This window comes from Gorilla gorilla, chromosome 18, assembly GCF_029281585.2.
Source record: "Gorilla gorilla gorilla isolate KB3781 chromosome 18, NHGRI_mGorGor1-v2.1_pri, whole genome shotgun sequence".
Classification (NCBI taxonomy): Eukaryota; Metazoa; Chordata; class Mammalia; order Primates; family Hominidae; genus Gorilla; species Gorilla gorilla.
This window is the reverse complement of record NC_073242.2, coordinates 18,820,791-18,844,492: the sequence shown is the minus strand read 5'-3', so window position 1 is coordinate 18,844,492 and position 23,702 is coordinate 18,820,791. Positions and strand designations below refer to the sequence as shown.

The 23,702-nt window shown below is 46.6% G+C and overlaps 1 protein-coding gene across 7 annotated transcripts in view; it reads right to left on the bottom strand.

Moving 5' to 3' along the window:
• Positions 1-23,702, bottom strand: part of SYT17 (synaptotagmin 17) — a 99,531-nt gene that overhangs the window by 59,287 nt on the left and 16,542 nt on the right. The window lies entirely within an intron of this gene.

Here is a 23,702-nt window from a genome sequence, read left to right as displayed (position 1 = left end):
TTTTAATCCCCACATGTCAGGGGAGGGACCTGGTGGGAGGTGACTGGATTGTGGGGTGGATTTCCCCATGCTGTTCTCATAACAGTGAGTGAGTTCTCATGAGATCTGACAGTTTAAAAATGTGTGGCACATCCCCCTCACTCTCCTGCTGCCGTGTAAGCCGTGCTTTGCTTCCCCTTCACCTTCCACCATGATTGTAAGTTTCCTGGGCCTCCCCAGCCATGCAGAACTGTGAGTCAACGGAACCTCTTTTCTTAGTAGTGCCCAGTCTCAGGTGGTTCTTTATAGCAGTGTGAAGGACTAATACACCTCCAATAATTGCAGAGAGTAAATTTATGTTCTTCAAGCCACCAGTTTGTGGCATTTTCTTACAACAGCCCTAGAAAACTAATATATGTGTATAGCAAACGTATCCTCCCAGTCTGTGGCTTGCCTTTTAATTCTTTTTACTATGTTTCCTGATAAGCAGAAGTTTATCATTTTAATGTGGTAGGATGCATCCCTCTTTGCCTTCATTGGTTCATACTTTATTTTCTGACTTTTTAAAGAGGTGCTTTGCTACACTAAGGTCATAAAGATCTTTATTTCCTTATAAAACTTAAAGTTTGGCCATTCATCAGTTCCTGACCATCAGGATTTGATTTTGGTCTGTGTTATGAGGTAAGGCTCCATTTTCTTTCTTTTTTTTTTCCTGTTTTGTTACAGACGGGGTCTCACTGTGTCACCCAAGCTGGAGTGCAGTGGTGTGATCACAGCTCGCAGCCTTGAACTCCTGGCCTCGAGTGATCCTCTTGCCCTGGCCTCCCAAAGGATTACAGGCATGAGCCACTGTGCCTGGCCCCATTTTCATTTTTGAGGGAGTGGCCACCTTGTTCCCTATCTTTCTGCTCCACGAAGCTGTGAGCTCATTGAGGGTAGTGACCTTACATAACTTTCCCCCAATGTTGGAGGTGAGGCCTGGTGGGAGGTGATTGGACCATGGAGGTGGATTTCCCCCTTTGGTGCTGTTCTCATGATAGAGTTCTCAGGAGATCTGGTTGTTTAAAAGTGTGTGGCACCTCCCCATTCTCTGTCTCTTCCTCCTGCTCTGGCCATATGAGGTATCTCATTCCCCCCTTGCCTTCCACCATGATTGCAAGTTTCCTGAGGCCTCCCCAGCCATGCTTCCTATACAGCCTACAGAACTGTGAGTCAATTAAACCTCTTTATAAATTACGCAGTCTCAGGTATTTCTTATAGCAGTGTGAGAACAGACTAATACACCTGTAAATACGACCATCTTAGTCCATTTCCCATTGCTATAAAAGAATAACTGAGGCTGGGTAATTTATAAAGAAAAGAGGATTAAGTGGCTCGTGGTCCTGCAGGCTGTACAAGAAGCATGGCACCAGCATCTCCTCAGCTTCTGGTGAGGGTCTCAGGCTGCTTCCACTTTTGTCAGAAGGGGAAAGGGAGCTGTCGTGTGCAGAGATCACAGGGCACGAGAGGAAGCAAGAGAGATGGGGAAGGCACGAGGCTCTTTTAAACAACCAGCTCTTGTGCAGAACTAACAGAGCAAGAACTCACTCACTACCATGAGGATGGCACCTAGTCAGTCATGAGGGATCCACCCCCATGACCCAATACCTCCCATTAGGTCCCACCTCCAACATTGGGGATCACATTTCAACATCAGGTTTGGCAGAGGAAACACATCCAAACTATAGCAATGGGGGTCCACAGTCCTTATTTGGAAATAGGGGTTTTGCAGATGTAATTGAGTCAAGATGAGGTCGTACAGGAGTAGGGTGGGCCCTATATCCCATAGGACTGGATTTATGAAATGGGGAGAAGAAACATGGACGAAGACACACAGGGGAGAATGCCAGCTGAGGACAGAGGTGGAGGCTGGAGGGATGCAGCTCTCAGCCAAGGAGCACCAGGGTTGCTGGCAGCCATCAGAAGCCACAGGAGAGGCCTGGGGTGGTTTCTCCTGTAGAGATCTGCAAGGAATCAACTCAGCTGACACCCTGAATTTGGACTATGAGCCTCCAGAGTTGTGAGGGAATAAATTCCTGTTGTTTTAAGGCACCCAGTGTGTATTACAGGGGCCCCAGAAAACTAACACACTGGTGGATTAAGACAAAAGACAAAGAGTTACAGACCTCCATCGCAATCCCAGCTCTCCCACATACACTGAGTGTGTGTCCTCAGCCATGCCGCTGAACCTCTCTGAACCTCATTCCTTTCCTCCTAAGAAAAGGAGGACACGTACCATATACCCCACGAAGTTCTAGTGGAGAAGGCTTATCTTTCTTGAAATGTTTCCGTTTGTTCACATGACACTGTCCGCTCCTGCTCTTCCTCTTACCTTCTAGCTTCTATTTCTTGGTCTCCACAGTTCTTGTTTCTTCTCTCCTGCCCTTAAATGTAGTTTCCCCCAGAATTCAACTCCTAGTCACCTTTTCTTTACTTTATATGGTGTTTTTGGCAATTTTCTTGACGCCTGTCATTTCTACTATCACACTGACTATGTAACCCAAACATACTTTCTTTATGAGTTCTAGTCCTGCCTACGCCTTCTTTTTTTCTCTTTCTCCTTTCCTTTTTTTCCTTCCCTTCCATAAATATTTATTGAACATGTATTATGTACCACTAGGGAACAAGACAGAAAAAAATCCCCCTCCTTTTGGAGTTCACATTAAAGGGGAAGAAACATAATAAGGAAATTAATATGTAATGTCTGATAGCAGTTAAGTGCTAGGAAGAAAAACAAAGCTGGCATCGGGGATAGAAAGTGATAGGGCTGCTCTTTAAAAGGAAAGTCAAGGGGCTGGGTGCAGTGGCTCACGCCCATAATCCCAGCACTTTGGGAGGCCGAGGCAGGTGGATCACTTGAGGTCAGGAGTTCAAGATCAGCCTGGTCAACATGGTGAAACGCTGCCTCTACTAAAGATACAAAAAGTATCTTTGTATCTTTATACCAAAGATACAAAAAGTAGCTGGGTGTGGTGGTACATGCCTGTAGTCCCAGATACTCAGGAGGCTGAGGCACGAGAATCACTGCTGAGCTGCAGTGAGCTGAGATCACGCCACTGTACTCCAGCCTGGGTGACAGAGTGAGACCTTGTCTCAAAAGAAAAAAAAAAAGTCAAGGAAGGCCTCTCTGAGATGGTAACCTGAGTGAAGAAAGGAGGGAGCCATGAAGGTATCTGGGGGGACAGCATTCCAAGGAGAGACATGGTAGTGCAAAGGCCCTGAGGTAGGGCCACGCTAGGTGTGCCTGAGATACCCAGCAAAGTTGATGTGGCCGAAGCAGAGTCCAGGAGGCCACTGACCAGGGAAATAAAGTTGGAGGGAGATACAGGGGCTGAGTCTCATTTAGATTTTATGTTGAATGAGACAGGAAGCCATTAGAAGGTTAGATGCAGGAGTAAGACATGAACTGACATTTATTTTACTGTATTCCCCTGGCTGCTGGGTTGAGAAATGCAATGCAAAGGAATGAAGCAGGGAGACCCATAAGGGGCGTCCTAACACTGCAGGTGAGAAGTGAAGGTGGCCTGGACCTGGTTGTAGGAGTAGAAGGGTTTGAAGGGGTTGATGGGGCTGGCCTGATTTGCTGATGAGTGTAGGCTATGACTCCTGGGTTTTGGGACAAATGCGGGTGTCACTGATGGATATGGGGAACACCGGCGGAGGAGCAATTTGGGGCAAAATCAACAGTCCAGGGTAGGAGTGAGACATGAGCCAGCCACTCCAGCAGGCAGCAAACCTAAGTTCAGTGTTTCCAAAGCTGCCCTCAACAGAGCCACTGAGGGTGCTTGTAAATACAGATTCCTGGGGCCTCCCAGAGCCTACTTGATCAGATTCTTCAGGGGAGGGGCCTGGGAATCAGAACGTTTCACAAGTGCCCCGGAAATACTGATAACACAGGTGTTTCAAGCCACGGCATCGGATGAGATCACTCAGGGATCTTTAGTTAAGTCCACTGGAAGCCTCCTCAGGGGTGCTCATCCTCAACACCCTGCACCCCAAACTTAGCTCATCAGCACCACCCTGCCCCATCCTCACCTGCTCCTCCTGTCTCACTGTCCAGCACCCCTAACCAGCAAGCCCCTCAACCCCGAAAGCTGAGTGAGGCTCTAGAGACCTCCCTCACCCTCTGCCCTCGTGTCGTTTCCAACTCCAAAAAATCCTCCAAGCCCTCCATGCCTGTCCAAAATCACTCCTGGATCCCTCCCCCACCACATCTAAGGTCACCTTGCCCTGTTCTCAAACATTCTCAAATCAGTGGTTCCCAACGGGGTGATTGTGCCCTGCAGGGGGCATGTGGCAATGTCTGGAGATATTTTGGGTGGTGACAAGTCGGGGAGAGGGAGTTACTAGCATCTAATGTGTGGGGCCAGGGGTGCTGCTAAATCTCCAACAATCCCCAGGACGGCATCTACAACACAGAACGGTCCAGCCCAAGGTGTGACGAGTGCCAAAGCTGAGAATCCCTGCTCTAGGTCCACCTCGTGCTCTGCTCCAGAAACAGCAACCTCAAATTCAAATCTGACCAGGGCCTCCCCTGTTTTTTGTCTTGTAACGGCTCCCATCCCCCTCAGGATAAGTGCTAAGATCCATGGCCTGGTCTCAGGCTTTTCATTCCCCAGCTTCCGCTTCCCTCAATCTTATGTTGCACCATTGCCCACATGGTAAAATTATGTGCCAGGTAAACAGAACATTCCAGACCATCCACCAACCCCCATCGCATGCGCAGCCCACCCACAGCAGGGCAGGTGTCCCTGCCACGTGCTTTCCTGTGAGCCTGAGATTTACCTCTTTCAGTGAACACGTGGCTGTTTATTCTACCAGCAGAAACTCCACCCTGTGCCAGGCAAAGGTGCTGCATTGGCACAGAGCCATGACTGAGTCCCTGCAGCGGAGGGAACCACTCAGGATTCTGGGTTCTAACTGTGGCCTTCAGCCTAGACTGCGAGCCCTTCACTTACCACTTTATCCCCAAGACCCAAGCCAGAGCCGACATATGGGCAACCCCCTAACATGCTGACTAAATAAACAAATAATAACCACAGCGGAAACATTGACCAATCACTTCTGTACCACACTTGGGGCTGAGCACCTTGCTTCTTATCACATTATGTCATTCAGTTCTCAAAGGGCCCTTCGATGATGGTGCAGGCTCAAGCGATTCTCCTACCTCAGCCTGCTGAGTAGCTGGGACTACAGGCATGCACCACCACGCCCAGCTATTTTTTTTTTTTTTGTATTGTTAGTAGAGACGGGGTTTCACCGTGTTGGCTAGGCTGGTCTTGAACTCCTGACCTCAAGTGATCCAGCCTCCTCGGCCTCCCAAACTGCTGGGATTACAGGCTCTGCCTGGCCAAGTGCTTTCCTTTATTTTCCCCTTTAATCTTCACAGCAACCCTATGGGAGAGTTACTGTTATTATCCTCATAATATATGGCAGTAAAGGGATCTTTCACGCCTGAAAGGTCCAGGCATGTGCTGACATCACATTGTAAGCAGGTGGCAGAGCCAGGGTGTGAACAGAAAATACATATTGGATCTTTGTCCCCAGTTGCTGGCAAAGACCTTCCAAAACCCCTGAACACTTATAGAGGTCGAGGTGGAGGGATAGATTGAGCTCACAAGCTTGAGACCAGCCTGGGCAACCCCATCTCTACAAAAAATAGAAAAAAATTAGCAAGGCATGGTGGTGCATGCCTGTAGCCCCAGCTATTCTGGAGGCTGAGGTGGGAGGATTGCTTGAACCTGGAGGTCAAGGCTGCAGTGAGCCATCACTGCGCCACTGCACTCCAGCCTAGGTGACAGAGCAAGACCCTGTCTCAAATGAAAATAAAAATAAAATGCCCGGAATCTCCAGAACGATCAGTGTCTTTTGTATGCTAATGAGATGACTGGATGGGACTGGTCTTCAGAAAGATCAAAGCATGATTAAAAGGTTGGAACTTTCAGCTGCACTCCCAGACCTCCAGGGAGGGGAGGGGCTGGAGGTGGAGTTCTGTCACCAATGGCCAACGGTTTAATCCATCCTGCCCATATAATGGTATCTCCATAAAAACCCTAAATGAAGGGATTCAGAAAGCTTCTAGGTTAGTGAATACATCAAGGTGCTGGGAGGGTGCTGTGCCCGTTGAGGGCGTGAAAGCTCCACACACAACCCCTTGCCTCATGCCTTGCCCTATGCATCCTTTCTACTTGGCTGTTCCTAGGTTGTGTCATTTATAATAAACTGGTCATAGTAAGTAAAGTGCTTTCCTGAGTTCTGTGAGCCTTTCTAGCAAATTATTGAACTTGAGGAGGGGGTCGTGGGAACTCCCAATTTATTAGCCAGGTCAGTCAGAGGTACAGGTGGCACCCTGGGGCTTTTGACTGGTATCTGAAGCAGGTGCAATCTTATGGGACTGAGATCTTAACCTGTGGGGTCTGCACTAACTCCAGGTATTTAGTGTCCGTATGAATTGAATTGAAGGACACCAAGTTGGTGTCCAGAGAAATGGGGAAGTGGTTGGTATGAGGAAGAAAACCCCACAAACTTGGTGTCAGAAGTGTGAGTAAAAACAGTTTACAAGGTATGAACATAAAGAAACTAACTCCAGATCCTGAACTCTTGAAAACTATGCTTTTTGGCTTTTACTCCCACTTTTCCCACTGAAAATTGAGGCTCAGAGAAGTCAAGCAACTTCCCCAATGTCACACAGTGAGTATCCCCTGGAACACTAATGCCTGGACTAAGCAAGTGCTCAGTAAGTATCTGTTGAATGAATGAAGGTGTAAGTGGTCAAGTCAGTGTTGGAACTTGGGTCTGTCAGATTTTAAAGCCCACCCCCTTACCCACTATACTGGCACACTATAAGAATCTAATAGATCTATTGGTCTTTTTGTTTAAGCAGGGGCATCCCTTGTAACTACTTTCCTTTCTTATGCCTGCTGCCCTTAGAAGCCCTCCCTATTATTGAAAATGGCACCTTCTCTCAGTCTTTGATTTTGGGGGGCCACAGAAGAGGTATCTGTGGCTTCTATTTGTTTAGCACTCCTCCCCTCCCCACTTTTTCCAGTGTCAGAAGCTCTTTTGCTGTGATTTGGGTGGGGCTGACACTGGGCATTTGTACAGGAGTCAGCTGGTGGTCATTGATTCTGACAATCTACTGTGTAAGAGTCTATCTGACGACAAGGTTTGAGTCCCTGAATTTAGCTGTGCCTGAAGCTCAGGGAACTCCTAGGGTTCTCAGTTCCCTAAGTACCTCTTCCCCTGTCCCCCATGAAGGAAGCCTGAGTTGGGGCTGTGTCCCTGGTGGCCCAAAGGGTCCTGACACATCACACAAATCTCGGGAGGCAAGTCCTTCCATGCCGCAGATAAACAGGCCTCCATGGCCACCTTTGTGCCACCCAGAAACCAATTTCCTCTCTCACACAGGTTCTATGTGCAGGTGATGTGGTCCCCTGGACTGTCCAGCAGTAGCTGGGGCCTCAGTGGGACCTGGTGCTGAAGCAGACCTCTACTGTTGGCCTCAAGAACACTGAGGGACCATTGAGAGAGCCCTGGGTGGTGGGGAGTCGGAGCTGCCCCCCAGCTGGTCCCCCCACTGGAATGTGCAGCCTTTATTCCAGTGATGTTGATGAGCTGATCTGACCTTCTGCCTCCACACATCACCTCTCGGTTGCCCCGTTTAATTCCCTAAGGAAGGTCACAGGGTCACCAGCATGGACAGAAGCTCTTTTGAAACTAAACCCTCAATCTCACCTCTCCTCTTCTCTTCTTTCTCTCAACACTGGGTTTACACACATCTTGAGGCCAACACCAGCTGTAGTAAAAGTCAAGATCGAACAGCTTCTAGCCACACCATCTAGACATATCTGACTGCACCTGCCCTGGACACCCTGCCCAAGGGGGAAACCCACTGGATTCTCTATCACCTAGAAATAAAACTCGAATGGAGAGAAATGAAGAGGGAGTGACCTCAGTCCATGGAGCCAAGTCAATTAATCTGATCCTTCTAAGGCTTTGCTGTCAGTAGAGGAACCCCTTGCCTCTTATGGCTGCTGCACACTTGAATATGGCTAGTGCAAATTGAGATGTGCTGTGAATGTAAAAGAGGCAATGGATTCAACCATTTAGTGTGAAAAATGAATGTAAAATTTCACATCAATAATATTTTACTTTGATGACTTGTGGAAATGATAACACTTTGGATGTATCGGGTTCCATAAAATAATATTACAGTAAATTTCACCTATTTCTTTTTAGTTTCTAAAATGTGTTTCCTAGGAATTTAAAGTTAGGGTCATGTATATGGGCCCATGTATACGGCCCATTAATATGCAGCCCATGTTGTATTTGTTGGGCTGCACTGCTCTAGAGAGAAGTCCATGGGGACCTAGTCTAGAGATTCCCAGAGCTACCCTGAGGCCTTGGTGATTCACTTCTTTTGATACTATAAACTGCTCCACTATCCTTTCAATACCACCCTCTCTTTCTCCCAGAGAGTATGACATGAGTCCTGGCTCTGCCATTTACTAACTGGATGACTGTGGGCAAGTTTCCTAACTCCCTGGCCTCAGTTTTCTTATCTGTACAATAGGGATAGTAAGGACACCAATCATATAGTTGTTGTGGGAATTAAATGGGTTAATATATGTGAAGGGCTTACAGCCTAGATTTAATAAATGAGCCTATCATCATCTTATTCATCATTTCCTTAAGCTGCCAAAGTCAATTTTGCTGCTGCTTGAAATGTAAAGACCTTTTTCTTATAGCCCCATTAGTTTTCTCATTCATAGATACCAATATCATCCTTTTTTGTTTATTTGTTTGTTTGTTTTCTTGAGACAGGGTCTTGCTCTGTCACTCAGGTTGGAAGTGCAGTGGTGCAATCATAACTCACTGCAGCCTTGAACTCCTGGGCTCAGGGGATCTACCTGCCTCAGCCTCTCAAGTAACTAGGACTATAGGTGTGCGCCAACATGCCTGGTTAATTTTTTATTTTGTAGAGAAGGGGTCTTGATTTGTTGCCCAGGCTGGTTTGAATTCCTGGCCTCAAGCATCCTCCTGCCTTGGCCTCCCAAAGAGCTGGGTTTACAGGTGTGAGCCACTGTGCCCAGCCTAATATGATAGATATTGAGGGCCATGACTGTTTTTCAAAGGCAACTTCAGGTAATAAGAATATTGAGCTCAGAAGTCACCCTGTTTAAGTTCATGTCCAAGCTCCACCATTCCGTGAATAACTTTAGATGAGTCACTCATTAACCAGGACCTCAGTTTCCTCCTGTGTAGAATGAAGGAGGGTCACCATACCTCACAGGCTTGAGTGAGTCTGCAGTGGGACCACATATACAAAACACTTTGCACAGTGTCAGGAAACAGGACACATCTGACAAATGCTCATACTTATTACACTACGATGAGAGTCTCAAGGGCAGGGACCAGGCTCTCACTCATGTTTATAGCCCGGAACCTGCCATACATATGTGGTCAATCAATGTTGACAGCCCTTGGAAACATTCGGCTTCTCCCTCTCTGAACAAAGCCCTTCATGTTCTCTCTGGAGCTTACCACCAGAAACCTGGGCCACCCACCCACCGACCACTCAGAGCTCATAGCCTCATCTTCTCAATCCCAGATGAAGCTGATGAATTGCTTGGATGACAATTATTACTTTATTCTCCTCAATCAAACTGAGTTGAAATTTCTTGGCTAGGAAGACTTCAATGTAATTATCATGGTAATGATTGACATTGACATTTATTTAGTATTACCAGTAGGAAGTTCACATTGATTGAGGCCTTGCCTCATGCCACAGGCATTATCAGATGACAGCCTAACTATGACCCTTGATGTTGGGGTTGTTATTCTTGCCATTTTCCAGCAAGCTGAGCCTCAGTGAGACAGGGCAACAGTTAACACAGCCTATTCATGTTCAATGGAACACAGCCTCCTCCATTCACTAACTTCATGGCCTTGGGTAAGTTACTCAAACTTTCTGTGCCTGAGTTTCTTTAACTGTAAAATGGGAATAATAATAGCCCCTGGGTGGAAATGAAAGCCCTTAGAACAGTAATTGATCCATGGTAAGTACTCAGGGAGAGCTAGCAATGATTATTATCAATGACATTGAGTAATTACCCAAGGTCACACTGCTGGAAGTGGTTGGGCTGGCTCTGACCTGAAAATTAAAGGACACTAGGTCTGTGCTTTTGACCGTGATATGGCACCACTGTAAACATGTGCCAGGCTCTCTGATCTTCATGCTTCATAACGACTAAGTCTGACTGCCCACAATAACCCTTTAAAGTAAGTACTACTGCGATCAGTGTTGTGGTGGTAAATCTTTAGTTCTCGGGGTGGGGTGGACAGAGGTTCTAACTTATGACACTGGTCAATTTCATATACAATAGCTGGTCTCCAGCTATCAATGTGATGATGTTAACCAGATTGCAAAATTCCTGAAAACTTAACAATTGGCTCTGGGAGCCAGCACACCACACAATCCCCATTTACAGACAAGGAAATTGAGGCTTAGAGATGACAAGTAACTCACCTGAGCCTACACCTCTAGTGGATGGCAAAGCCAAGACTTGAAGCCAAGTCTGTATGACTCCAGGGTCTATGCTCTTAGCTATCATGAGATTGCCTCCCTTGTGGGGTAAAGAAGTTAGTACAGTGAGTGTTGGTACAGTACAGCAAGACATCCTGCCCGAAAGCCATGTGACATTGGACAAGTCACTCAACCTTTCTGTGCTGCAGTTCTCTAGTCTACATAACAGGAAAGTTGGTCCAAATCACCTCTGGTTCCTCTTCTAGTTCATTTTATAACTAGGAATCAAAAGTCCATGTTGAGGCAGGTCACGGTGGTTCATGCCTGTAATCCTTGCACTTTGGGAGACCAAGGCAGGTGGATTGCTTGAGCTAGAAGCTCAAGACCAGCCTGAGCAACACGGCTGAGCAAATTAGCCAGGCATGGTGGCTCACGACTGTGGTCCCAGCTACTCAGGAGGCTGAGGCAGGAGGATTGCTTGAGCCAAGGAGGTAGAAGCTGCAGTGAACCCTTACTGCACCACTGCACTCCATTCTGGGCAACAGAGTGAGACCCTGTCTCAAAAAAAATAATAATAATAACAAACAAACAAACAAACAAAACAAAACAAAAAAAACCTGTCCTCTTTCTTTAGAGGCCCTGTCTCTAAAAAAACAAATCAAAACAAACAAAAAAGTGCATGTTGATATCTAAAATGCAAAATCAATTTCTATTTAAGGAGGAAGAAAACATGAAGGACCGCACGAAAAGAAACTTCTAGTTAATGGCTGCTTTGTAAGATGCTGGCCTGGGCCCAGCTCTGGCCACACAACATTGCCAAAACACTGCTGTTCATCAGAACCTGAGCAGGAAACAATTTTAACCTACACACAAAGGCCAGGACTCTACAGAGAGGGTCAAGGCTGACAGCAGCTCAGGGCAAGTTAAAGAGGGATTTCTCATTAAGAAACCTGGCATTTGCCTTGTCAAGAGCCTCGTCTGGTAAGGTACCAGGTGGTGAGTGATCTCAAAATACAAAATGCAGTAAGGTGTCTCTGTTTACCAGGCGGTTTTTGGCAGCTGACAAGGCAGGCTGGGGGCGTTTATAACTCCAGGCAGTTTCCAAGTACCGGGTCCAATGAGCACATAACTCTGAGCACCTCAAATTATCAAGTATTTTGGCTTAAAAAAAAGTCCCAGAGAAACTATTCTGGATGACATTACAATGGTGGACCCATGTCATTATGCATTTGTCCAAACCCACAGAATGCACAACGCCAAGAGCATCGTAATGTAAATTATGGATTTGGGGTAATAATGATGTGTCAGTGTAGGTTTATCAGTTGTAACAAATGTACCATTCTGGTAGGAGATGCTGATAACAAAGGAGATTACATACGTGTGGAGGCAGGGTATATATGGGAAACCTTTGTCCCTTCCTCTCAATTTTCCTATAAACCTAAGACCACCCTAAAAAATAAAGTCATTTAAAAAAAAAAATTCTTCAGCTGGGTTCTGGTGGCTCACATCTGTAATCCCAGCACTTTGGGAGGCCAAGGCAGGTGGATCACATGAGGTCAGAAGTTCGAGACCAGCCTGGCCAACATGGTGAAACCTTGTCTCTACTAAAAATACAAAAATTAGCCGGGTGTGGTGGTGCATGCCTGTAATCCCAGCTACTCAGGAGGCTGAGGCAGGAGAAATGCTTGAAATCGGGAGGCGGAGGTTGCAGTGAGCCAAGATCATGCCATTGCACTCCAGCCTGGGCAACAGAGCAAGACTCTGTCTTTAAAAAAAAAAAAAATTCTTCTATCGACTGTCTGCCTGGGGCATGGTTATGACCAAAGTAGTATAAATTGAAACACAAATCAGATTCTAAGCCAATTCCTTCTGGTTTCAATCTCAATTGTGCCTCAATCTCCCCCCTTCTTGGTACGTTCCTTCCTTGGGTCCCTCCCTGTGACCTTCTGGCACCTGGGTTCCCAATCACCATTTATTCAGCATATATAGCATGACTCCATCTTTTTTTTGAGTCTTTTTGGTTTTGGTGGGTTTTTTCTTTTGAGACAGGGTCCGGCTCTGTCACCCAGGCTAGAGTGCAGTGTTGCCATCATAGCTCACAGCAGCCTCCACCTCCCATGCTCAAGTGATCCTCCCACCTTAGCCTCCCGAGTTGCTGCGACTGTGGATGTGCATCACCACATCAGGCTAATTTTTAAATTTTTTATGGAGATGGGGATCTCACTCTTTTTCTCTGGGCTGGTCTTGAACTCCTGACTCACATAATCCCCCCGCCTTGGCCTCCCAAAGTGCTAGAATTACAGGGGTGAGATGGAGTCTTGCTCCTTCACCCTGGCTGGAGTGCAGTGGCGTGATCTCAGCTCACTGTAACCTCCACTTCTCGGGTTCAAGCGATTCTCCTGCTTCAGCCTCCTGAGTAGCTAGGTAGGATTAGAGGCGCCCACCACCATGCCCAGCTAATTTTTGTATTTTTAGCAAAGATGAGGTTTCACCATGTTGGCCAGGCTGGTCTCGAACTCCTGACCTCAGGTGATCTGCCTGCCTCAGCCTCTCAAAGTGGTGGGATTACAGGTGTGAGCCACCATGCCTGCCCCCACTCCCCAATCCCTCAAAAAAAAAAAAAAAAGGTTTGTTTTGTTTTGTTTTTTAAAAAAAGGTTAAATAAATAAATGAAAGAAGCAGTGCCATGGAGTAGAGTGGCTGAGAGTACAGCCTCTGCAGCTGGATGACATGGGTTCAAGTCCCAGTTCTGTGGCTTGGATGGGTTGCTTAATGCATGCCTCAGTTTCTTCATCTATAAAATGGGGTGATAATAGTTCACACAATAAAAGCACTTAGAATGCCCAGCGCACAGTGAGTGCTATGTGAGAGCTTGCCACCATCACTATCCTCACAATGCTCCCCCAGATCCCCATGCAGTAAGAATTATTATCCCTAATGTACAGCCTAGGAGTTAGACCCAAGTTCACACAGCTGGGAAATGGTGAAGCTGGAACTTTTAACCAGATCAGTCTAATTCAAAAGCTCATGCTCTTTACACAATATTTGTTCAATTCAGAAGACATCTATTGAGTTCCTTCCAAGTGCCAAAGATACCAAGACTAGAACCCTTTTATTTGGCTGGGTGTGATGGCTCACATCTGCAATCTCAGGACTTCGGGAGGCCAAGGCAGGAGGATTGCTTGAGGTCAGGAGTTCGAGACCAGCCTGGGCAACACAGCAAGACTCCGTCACTACAAAAAATAATTTAAAAATTAGCTGGGCGTGGTAATTCATACCTGTGGTCCAACCTCCTTGGAAGGCTGAGGCAGGAGGATCACCTGAGCCCGGGAGTTTGAGGCTGCAGTGATCATGATCGCACCACTGCACTCCAGCCTCGGTGACAGCGTGAGACCCTGTCTCTAATACATAAATAAATAAAGATACCAACACGAAATAACAACAAATGCTGATGTCTATGGGGTATTTACTCTGCCCCAGGGGCTGGCCAAACCTTTTCCTGTACATCAGCAGGATGCTGAGTGAGGGTGTTTCCTGTTGACCCCAGAACACGCTGCCCTGGCCCAAAGTGAAGACCAAGGAGAAGTACCCAGGGGCCAGCAACATCTGGGACACAACATCTCTCTCTGCGATTTGTGAGAGGCGGAGAGGTGGTTCTGCAGCGTTCACAATCCTCCCTATTCCCAGTATCTACATGCAAAAGGGATGAGGGGAGAGGGAGCATTGGCTGAGTGGAGACAGCTATAGATTTTCTTTGTCATCCGTTCCCCCAAAAGCTCAGAGAGAGACATGGCTGCCAAGATAGTCACTTGCAAAGATTGGGCACCTCTATAAGAAGGGGGGACTGGCATCTTTTTCTTTACAGGTTTCCGCTTAGCCAATGTTCTTATTCATCTGCATTGCACCTTCCTGATCAGAGGAAAGGGGAAATGAAGAGAGATGGCAAGCAGGGAGAAGGTGAGGCATGGAAGATGCTGCATTCTGAGCCCTGAGGGTGGCAAGAGAAAGTGTAGCAATGCTAAAGGTGCCCACCACAGCACCTAGCCCCGACCAGAACAGACTTCGTTGACTGCCTACTGTCAGCCCCACATCTCTGCTTAGGTCTCTCGGCCAGTGGAGTCTTTCCTACTTGTACCCACAAGGCAAGTTGGAGGTGCCCAGGGAATTAAGGACTTTTGGGAGCATCCTGCAACCCATGCCACATGGGAACTCGGCGAATAAATACCCCAGCTCCCTCACCCCTGGGGTAGGCTACACTGAGTTCCCCAGTATGATTAAGCTCTAGTTGCCCACAGTGGTGAGACACTTTATTGGTCTCATTTCCTCCCTTCTCTTCTGGTGTTTCTCAGCATCACTTCCTAAAGAAAATGCATGCACTCAAATCTTTGTCTTTAGAGGAACCCAACCTAGGATAACAGATGACTTTCCCAGGTGTCAGCAGACACTGGAGAAGACAGCTTGGTTAGTGGTCACACGCACAGACTCTGCTTCCTAAGCCACAATGCTCTGAATTCTAGACATCAAAGGTCTAAAAGGTTTTCATTTGGGCAGTGCAAATCTCAGGTTGAAGCAATGTTCGGAAACATAAATATCCAGCATTCCAGTGTGCAAATATCACTTTTGACTAAACATATTTTCTTCTTCCAGGCCCAAATCAAACATTCCTCTTCAGTGGGCAATCTGGCTTTGTAATGTAAGATATTGCATCCTGACATGACTCAGAACTCTTCCACATGAATGCCTAAGAGCACTTTAACTTGAATCTACTCCTTCCCAGAACAGCTCCATAAAATATCATTTTAGTGGCAGCGCTGTATTGGGTGCACCCTGCACACCAGTCACTGAAGCAGCTGGGCACAGCACTTGCCACGCCAGCTTATGAAACCATCACAACATCCAATCCCTAAGTGGCAGAGCCAAGTTTTCGATGTAAGTCTGTGCAGGTCAAATGTCCGAACCCTTTCCACCTTCCACCTTTCACCTTTCACCTTCCACCAGCCACCCAGTGTTTCTCGGAATGAGGTCCAGAGTTTACCTACATCAGAATCTCCCAGCCCATTGGCTCAAGTGCAGATTCATGGGCCTCTCACCCAAGATGTGGGAAATCAGAATTAGGGAGGCTGAGGTCTGGAGCCTCCACAGTCACAGCTCCCACGTGATTCTGATGCTTGTTAAAGTAAGAGAACCATCACAGTAGTAGAAACCCACTTGACCACCCCCAACCGACCCCGCACTGTTTGATATTCCTTGTTTATAGTTTCCTCAAAGGCTGCTTCTGGGCATCAAAGCCTCTGCTTTCAAATTGCATCCTTTGTCACCGCCACCTTACACGGGGTCCAGATCATCACCACCTCTCACCTAAGAGACCACAGCAATTTTTCCTAACAGGCACCGGTACTTCTTGTCTTTTGCTCCTCAACATTTTCTTATGAACGTTCTCTCTCTCCCTTTTTCCTGTAGAAACAGGGTCTCTTCATGTTGCCCAGGCTGGTCTCGAACTCCTGGCCTCAAGCAATTCTCCCACTTGGCTTCCCAAAGTGTTGGGATTTTAGGCATGAGCCACCACACCCAGTCTACATTTCTTTTTTTTTCTGTGAGACAGGGTCTCGCTCTGCCGTCCAGACTGGAGTGCAGTGGTGCGATCTTGGCTCACTGCAGCCTCTGCCTCCCGGATTCAAGCGATTCTCATGCCTCAGCTTCCCGAGTAGCCAGGACTACAGGCATGGGCCACCACACCCAGCTAATTTTTGTACTAAAAAGTAGAGATGGGATTTCACCATGTTGGCCAGGCTGATCTTGAACTCCTGGCCTCAAGTGATCCTCCCTCCTAAGTCTCCCAAGGTGCTGGAATTACAGATGTGAGGTACCGTGCCTGGCCGTGGCTTACACTCTCAACACTTTCAAATACAGAGAGACTTAAAGAATTGTACAGTGCGGCCGCGCGGTGGCTGACGCCTGTAATCCCAACTCTTTGGGAGCCAAGGTGGGCAGATCATGAGGTCAGAAGATTGAGACCATCCTGGCTAACATGGTGAAACCCCATCTCTACTAAAAATACAAAAAATTAGCTGGGTGTGGTGGCGGGCACCTGTAGTCCCAGCAACTTGAGAGGCTGGGGCAGGAGAATCACTTGAACCCGAGAGGCAGAGGTTGCAGTGAGCCGAGATCATGCCACTACACTCCAGTCTGGCAACAAAGTGAGACACAGTCTCAAAACAAACAAACAAAACAAAACAAAACAAAAGAACTGTACAGTGCACAGTCTTAGATACATCCCCTAGATTCTACAATGAACAGTTACTGATATTAACAATGCTATAATTATATTTAAAATATGCTCTATTTGCTTATTCCCTATCGATCACTCTATCTTTTTTGAATGCATTTCAAAATAAGTGGCTGACATTGGTACACTTCCTCACTGTCTTAGTCCATTCAGGCTGCTGTAACAAAAATACTATCAACTGGGTGGCTTGAAAACAACAGAAATTTATTTCTCACCCTTCTGGAGGCTGGGAAGTCCAAGATCAAGCCACCAGCTGATTTCATGTCTGCTGAGGACCATTCCTCATAGATGGGACCTTTTGGTTTTGCCCCACATGGAGGAAGGGGCAAGGCAACTCTCTGGAGCCTCTTTACAAGGGCGCTAATCCCATTGATAACAGCTCTGCCCTCATGGCCTAACCACTTCCCCAAAGGCCGTCTGAATACCATCCCCTCGGGGTTAGGATTTCAACATACGAATTTAGGAAAACTTCAGACGATGGCACCCATACACATTTTGGCATATCATTAACCAGAGTTCAGTGTTTGTTTATGGTGGGTTTTTTTTTTTTTAGATTAAACTTATATGCAGTGAAATGCACAAACTTTAGGAATACTGGATGAGCCTTGCCAAATGGATACAACTGTGTATCCTTCCTAATGCTCAGAAAGGTTCCCGCATGGCCACGGGGCATCTAATCTCTCCACTGCCCTTGTTCTTCCTTCCCCAAACCACATGAACTCAAGAGAAAATGAACCACCTACATCGTGGATATTTTTACGGCTTAAAAAAACACACACACAGTTGGTCAAAAAGCCATCTGCACACCCATGTTCATAGCAGTATTCTTTATAATAGCCAAATGGTGGAGGCAATCCAAGTGTTTTGTTGAATGAATCAACAAAATATCTCACACACACACACACACACACACACACGGGAATATTATTCAGTTCAGCCTTAAAAAGGAAGGAAATTCTGACTCATGCTACAACACAGATGAACCTTGAAGACATTATCCTGAGTGAAACAAGCCAGCTACAAGAAAAATAATCTATGACTCTACTTATATGAGGTACCTAGAACTGTCAGATTCATAGAAAGTAGAATGATGGTTGTCAGGGGCTGGGGGGAGAGGGAGATGGGGAGTTATTGATTAATGGGTGTAGGGTTTCAGTTTTGCAAGAGTTCTGGAGAGGGATGGTGGTGATGGTTGCACAACAATGTGAATGTACTTAATGCCACTGAACTGTACAGGCAAAAATAGTTAAGATGGTAAATTTCATGGTGTGTGTATTTTCCCACAATTAAAACTAATAATTTTTTTTTTAATTTCGAGACGGAGTTTCACTCTTGCTGCCCAGGCCAGAGTGCAATGGCACGATATCAGCTCACTGCTACCTCCACCTCCCATGTTCAAGCATTTCTCCTGCCTCAGCCTTCCAAGTAGCTGGGATTATAGGTGCCCGCCACCACGCCTCACTAACTTTTTGTATTTTTAGTAGAGACAGGGTTTCACCATGTTGGCTAATAATTTTTTAAAAGAGTTGAGCCTACACAGATTTCAATGGCTTTCAATCCATTCCGATGAGCAGAATTTCTCTAAATAGCCAGTGTAATTTCATGTCTATGTCAATCCCCTCGTCCTACTCACTGTATGGTCTTATTTTCATTATCTTCTGGCCAACCTTATCACTGAGACCCCAAAAATGCCATAGCTCCATTAGCTGCCAGTTTCCAGAATGCCAAGATCAAAGATGCAGTCAGATAAGATGTTGCAAGACAGATGGGATGTTCTGCCTTGAACCAGGAGGTGCCTATATGCTGGCCCCACAAGCCACCCATTCATCTTCCACATGGGTTTTCCAAGAAGAACGTATAACTAGACACTAAGCATTAGCTCAACTCCACACACCATTAGAATAGGCTAAAAGTAAGAAATTGAATAGTTTTGTCTTATATACCATTACACAACTGCCTCCTCTCCTTTCCATTCCACTGACCAACCAACCAATTTGGTGAAGGCAGATGTTAGCTTCTAACAAAAATCAGCAATCAGGGCAGCTATTCTGGCTCACGTCTTTAATCCCAGCACTTGAGGCCCCCAAGGCAGGAGGATCGCTTGAACCCAGTGGTTTAAGACCAACCTGGGCAAAATAATGAGACTCCATCTCTACAAAAAATAAAAAATTATCTGAGCATGTTGGTGTACACTTGTGGTACCACATGGTCCCAGCCACTTGAAAGGCTGAGGTAGGAGGATTGCTTGAGCCCAGGAGTTCAAGGCTGCATTGAGCCATGATTACACCGCTGCAATCCAGCCTGGGTGACAGAGCAAGACCCTGTCTCAGAAAAAAAAAAAAAAAAAGACAGGTTGAGGTCCTAACCCCCAGTATCTCAGAATGGGATCTTATTTGGAAATTGGGTCATTGTATATGTTGTTATTTAAATTAAGATGAGGTCACACTGGAGTAGGGTAAGTCCTAATTCAGTATGGCTGGTGTCCGGTGTCCTTATAAGAGAAAAGACGTGGCTCACGCCTGTAATCCCAGCACTTTGGGAGGCCGAGGCAGGTGGATCATGAGGTCAGGAGATCGAGAACATCCTGGCTAACACGGTGAAACCCTGTCTCTACTAAAATTACAAAAAATTAGCCGGGCGTGGTGGTGGGCACCTGTAGTCCCAGCAACTCGGGAGGCTGAGCCAGAAGAATGGCGTGAACCCGGGAGGCGGAGCTTGCAGTGAGCCGAGATCGCACCACTGCACTCCAGCCTGGGCGACAGAGCAGCACTCGTCTCAAAAAAAAAGAAGAGAAGAGACACAGACACACACAGGGCAAAAATGTCCATGTGATGTTGGAGCAGGGATTAGAGCAACGCAGCTCCGGCTGAGGAATTCCAAGGACTGCCTGCAACCACCAGAAGCGAGGAAGGAGCAAGGAAGGCTTCCCCTCCAGGTTTCAGCGGGAACATGACTCTGCTAATGCCTTGATCTGGGACTCCTTGCCTCCAGGCCTGTGAGACAATAAATTTTTGTTGCTTTAAGCCACTCAATTTGTAGTACTCTGTTATGGCAGCCCTGGCAACAAATCTACATCCAAATCCCCATCTCCGGCTCTGCTTCTAGGGAACCCGGCCAAAGACAACCAGCTTGTTTCTTTCTTTCTTTCTTTTCTTTTTTTTTTTTTTTTTTTTTGGCAGAACTTAATTTTTTTTAACTTTTATTTTAAGTTCAGGAGTATAAGTGCAGGTTTGTTACACAGGTAAACCTGTGTCATGGGGGATGGTTGTATAGATTATTTCATCACCCAGGCATTAAGCCTAGTATCCATTAGTTGTTTTTCCTGATCCTCTCCCTCCTCCCACCCTCCATTCTGTGAAAGGCCCCACTGTGTGTTGTTCCCCTCTCTGTGTCCATGTGTTCTCAGCATTTAGCTCCCACTTACAAGTGAGAACACGGAGTATTTGGTTTTCCATTCCTGTGTTAGTTTGCTGAGGATAATGGCCTCCAGCTCCATCCATGTTCTTGCAAAGGACATGATCTTGTTCTTTTTCATGACTGCATAGTATTCCATGGTATATATGTACCACATTTTCTTTATCCAGTCTATCACTGATGGACATTTAGGTCGATTCCATGCCTTTGCTATTGTGAACAGTGCTGCAATGAACATAACGCATGCATGTGTCTTTATAATAGAACAATTTATATTCCTTTGGGTATATGCCCAGTAATGAGATTGCTGGGTGGAAAGGTATTTCTGTCTTTAGGTCTTTGAGGAATTGCGACACTGTCTTCCACTATGGCTGAACTAATTTACACTCCCACCAACAGTGTATAAGCGTTCCTTTTTCTCTATAACCTCACCAGCATCTGTTATTTTGGACTTTTTAATAGTAGCCATTCTGACTGGTATGAGATGGTATCTCATTGTAGTGTTGATTTGCATTTCTCTAATGATCAGTGATGAGCTTTTTTTCATGATTGTTGGCAGCATGTAAGACAACCGGCTTTTCCACTCAAAGAGCATAATTTCCAGAGTAAGCATTAGCTGGGCAATAGGAGCATATTCTTCCCTCAGTCAGAGTCTCCAGTGCCTCTCTTTGTGTGAGCTTCTTGCCTCGCTAGTATGAGTCTGGTATTCAAAGTGAAATACTCATATAGCATGACCTTCCTAGTGGATTCCAACATTTAAAACTTCTGCCTGAAATACGTTTGCTCCTCAAATGTGAGCAAATACATCCTGATCCACTCCAATGGTGCAAGACCTACTATATTGGAATTACTGAGAGATGGTACCTCAGTCTTCAATATGGTGCCCATTGTCAAGGCCAATTTTGATCATTCTTAATAAAATGAGTCTTGACAGGGCTCAGTAGCTCATGCCGATAATCCCAGCAAACTTTAGGAGGCCGAGGTGAGAGGATCACTTGAGACTAGGAGTTGGAGACCAGCCTAGGCAACACAGCGAAATCCCCATCTCTGCAAAATATATTTTTTAAAAAACTAACCAGGTGCAGTGGCATACAACTGTAGTCCTAGCTACTCAGGAGGCTGAGGTGGGAGGATCTCTTGAGCCCAGGAGTTTGGGGCTGCAGTGAGCTGTGATTGCACCACTGCATTCCAGCCTGGGCGACCGAGCAAGACCCTGTTTCTAAAAATAAAAAAAAAATAATAATAATTTTAAAAAAGCAAATGAGTCCTGATTGCCCATTTATTACCGCATGCAGCACACTGCATTATGGCTTGCTGTTTACCAAACTGTCTTTCCCACTAGACTGGAAGTTTCCTGCTGCTAGGAATGGTATGGTATTCATTTTTATTAATCCAACTAGAAATGCCAGGCACATAATAGGACCTCAAGAAAAACAGAATGAAGAAATGAGCAGATCAGAGAAGAAAAAGCAAAGAATAATAAAGAGGGGAGAAGAGAAGGAAAACAAATATCTTAAGGGTCCAGATGATGCTTCCAAAAACTATTTTGAACAGTACTAAGAAAACACTCATCATCATCAGGAATGAGAGACAGAAGGCATTTACAGCCAGGATTTAAGAGTCAAACCCACAATTAAAGGCATTAACAGCCACTACTTGGCTGATAAGAGCACCAGCAAGGCTGGAAGCCCCAGTGTGACAGACCAGAGTGTAAATCAGATGAGCAATTAGAGCAGTTGACCTGCCTGCAATATTTCAACTTTATACACACTTTTGTTATTTTATTTTTTTAGAGACAAGGCCTCGCTCTATTGACCAGGCTGGAGTGCATTGGTGCAATCATAGCTCACTGCAGCCTCAAACTCCTGGGCTCAAGCAATCCTCCTGCCTCAGCCTCCCGAGTAGCTAGGACTACAGACAGGCACATACCACCATGCCTGGCTAATTTTTTTTTTTTTAATGTTTTGTAGAAATAGGGTGTCACTATGTTGCCCAGGCTGGTCTCGAACTCGGGCTCAAGCCATCCTCCCACCTCAACCTCCCAAAGTGCTGGGATTACAGGTGTGAGCCATTACACTCAGCCCTATACACATGAATACTTTTAATTCATAGAGGCACTGAAAGGTCCCCATGAAACTAAGGCATGGCCTGCAGCTCTATCAAGGGTGAGGAGCCAGCCCTTGTCTGGGAGAAACCTGCTCCCGCAGTGACCTGAAACAGGCCCGGCTGTCCCTCTTCAAATGGAAAGGAGACGGCAGCCCTGAGATTAACTCAGCTGAGGAGACACCAGCTCCTCTGCCACAAGAAGGCTCAGCATCAGGAGTGAACAGGAACACTCCCCGCCTCTTGTCTGCCCAATTAGATATTCACCAGGTGTGATTACCGCTTAGTGCACTGGAAGGCGACGCATTACAGGCTCACTCTGAATGGGTTCACAATAGAAGACGTCCTCTCCTGACAACTGGGCCTGCCACTGTGGAGTGCTCACCACCCGCCAGGCCCTCGCTGCGAGGTGGTGTTACTACCTCCACTTCACCTGAAGTGAGGTGAGGGAGCACAGGGGCCCAGCAACAGCTAGGCACTGGGAGGAAGGTTGCAGCTTGGACCCAAGGCCATTTTCTCTGCACGTCACCAAATGGCTCCCCATGGAAAGGCAACTTTTTTTTTTTTAAGAGACAGGGTCTCACTCTGTCAACCAGGCTGGAGTGAGCTGGAGTGAGTGCAGTGGCTCGATCATAGCTCACTGCAGCCTCAAACTCTGGGCTCAAGAGATCCTCCTGCCTCAGCCTCCCAAGTAGCTAGAATTACAGATGTACACTACCATGCCTAGCTAATTTTTAAATTGTTTTTTGTAGAGACGGGGTCTCACTGTGTTGCCCAGGCTGGTCTTGAACGCCTAGACTCAAGTGATTCTCCTGCCTCAGCCTCCCAAAGTGCTGGGATTACAGGCGTAAGCCACTGCGCCTGGCCTGGAAGGCAACTCTTATTGACCTCATGGTGGCCAAAGCCCCCTCCCCTGTTTCTCCATCTCCCGTCCCTGTTCCTACAACAGCCATCCCACAGGACAGGGAGAGAAGGAAGGGAAGAGGGGAGGAGGGGAGGGAGGAAGGAGGGGAAGGAGGGAGAAAGGGAGGGAAGAGGGTAGCAGGGAAGGAAGGGAGGGAGGGAGTGAAGAGAGAAGCGGGAAGGGAGGGAAGGAGGAAGGAGTGGCTGGGTCTTTTCCTTTCCTTGGGCTCCCCACGTCCTTCTACCTACAATGGGTAGACAGTTACCCTCTAATATGCAGGAATGCCCAACAGCCGACTGGAGACACAGCCTGGTCCGTGGGTGGCTTCCCGAGCAGCCAACCACATTTCCCTGGGCTGGACAGGGGGAAGGAAGCCAATCTAACAGTTGGCCTGAAAAACATCCATGCATCATCCTGTTTTCCAGCCTTCACTTTTTCCCCAAAAAAATCAA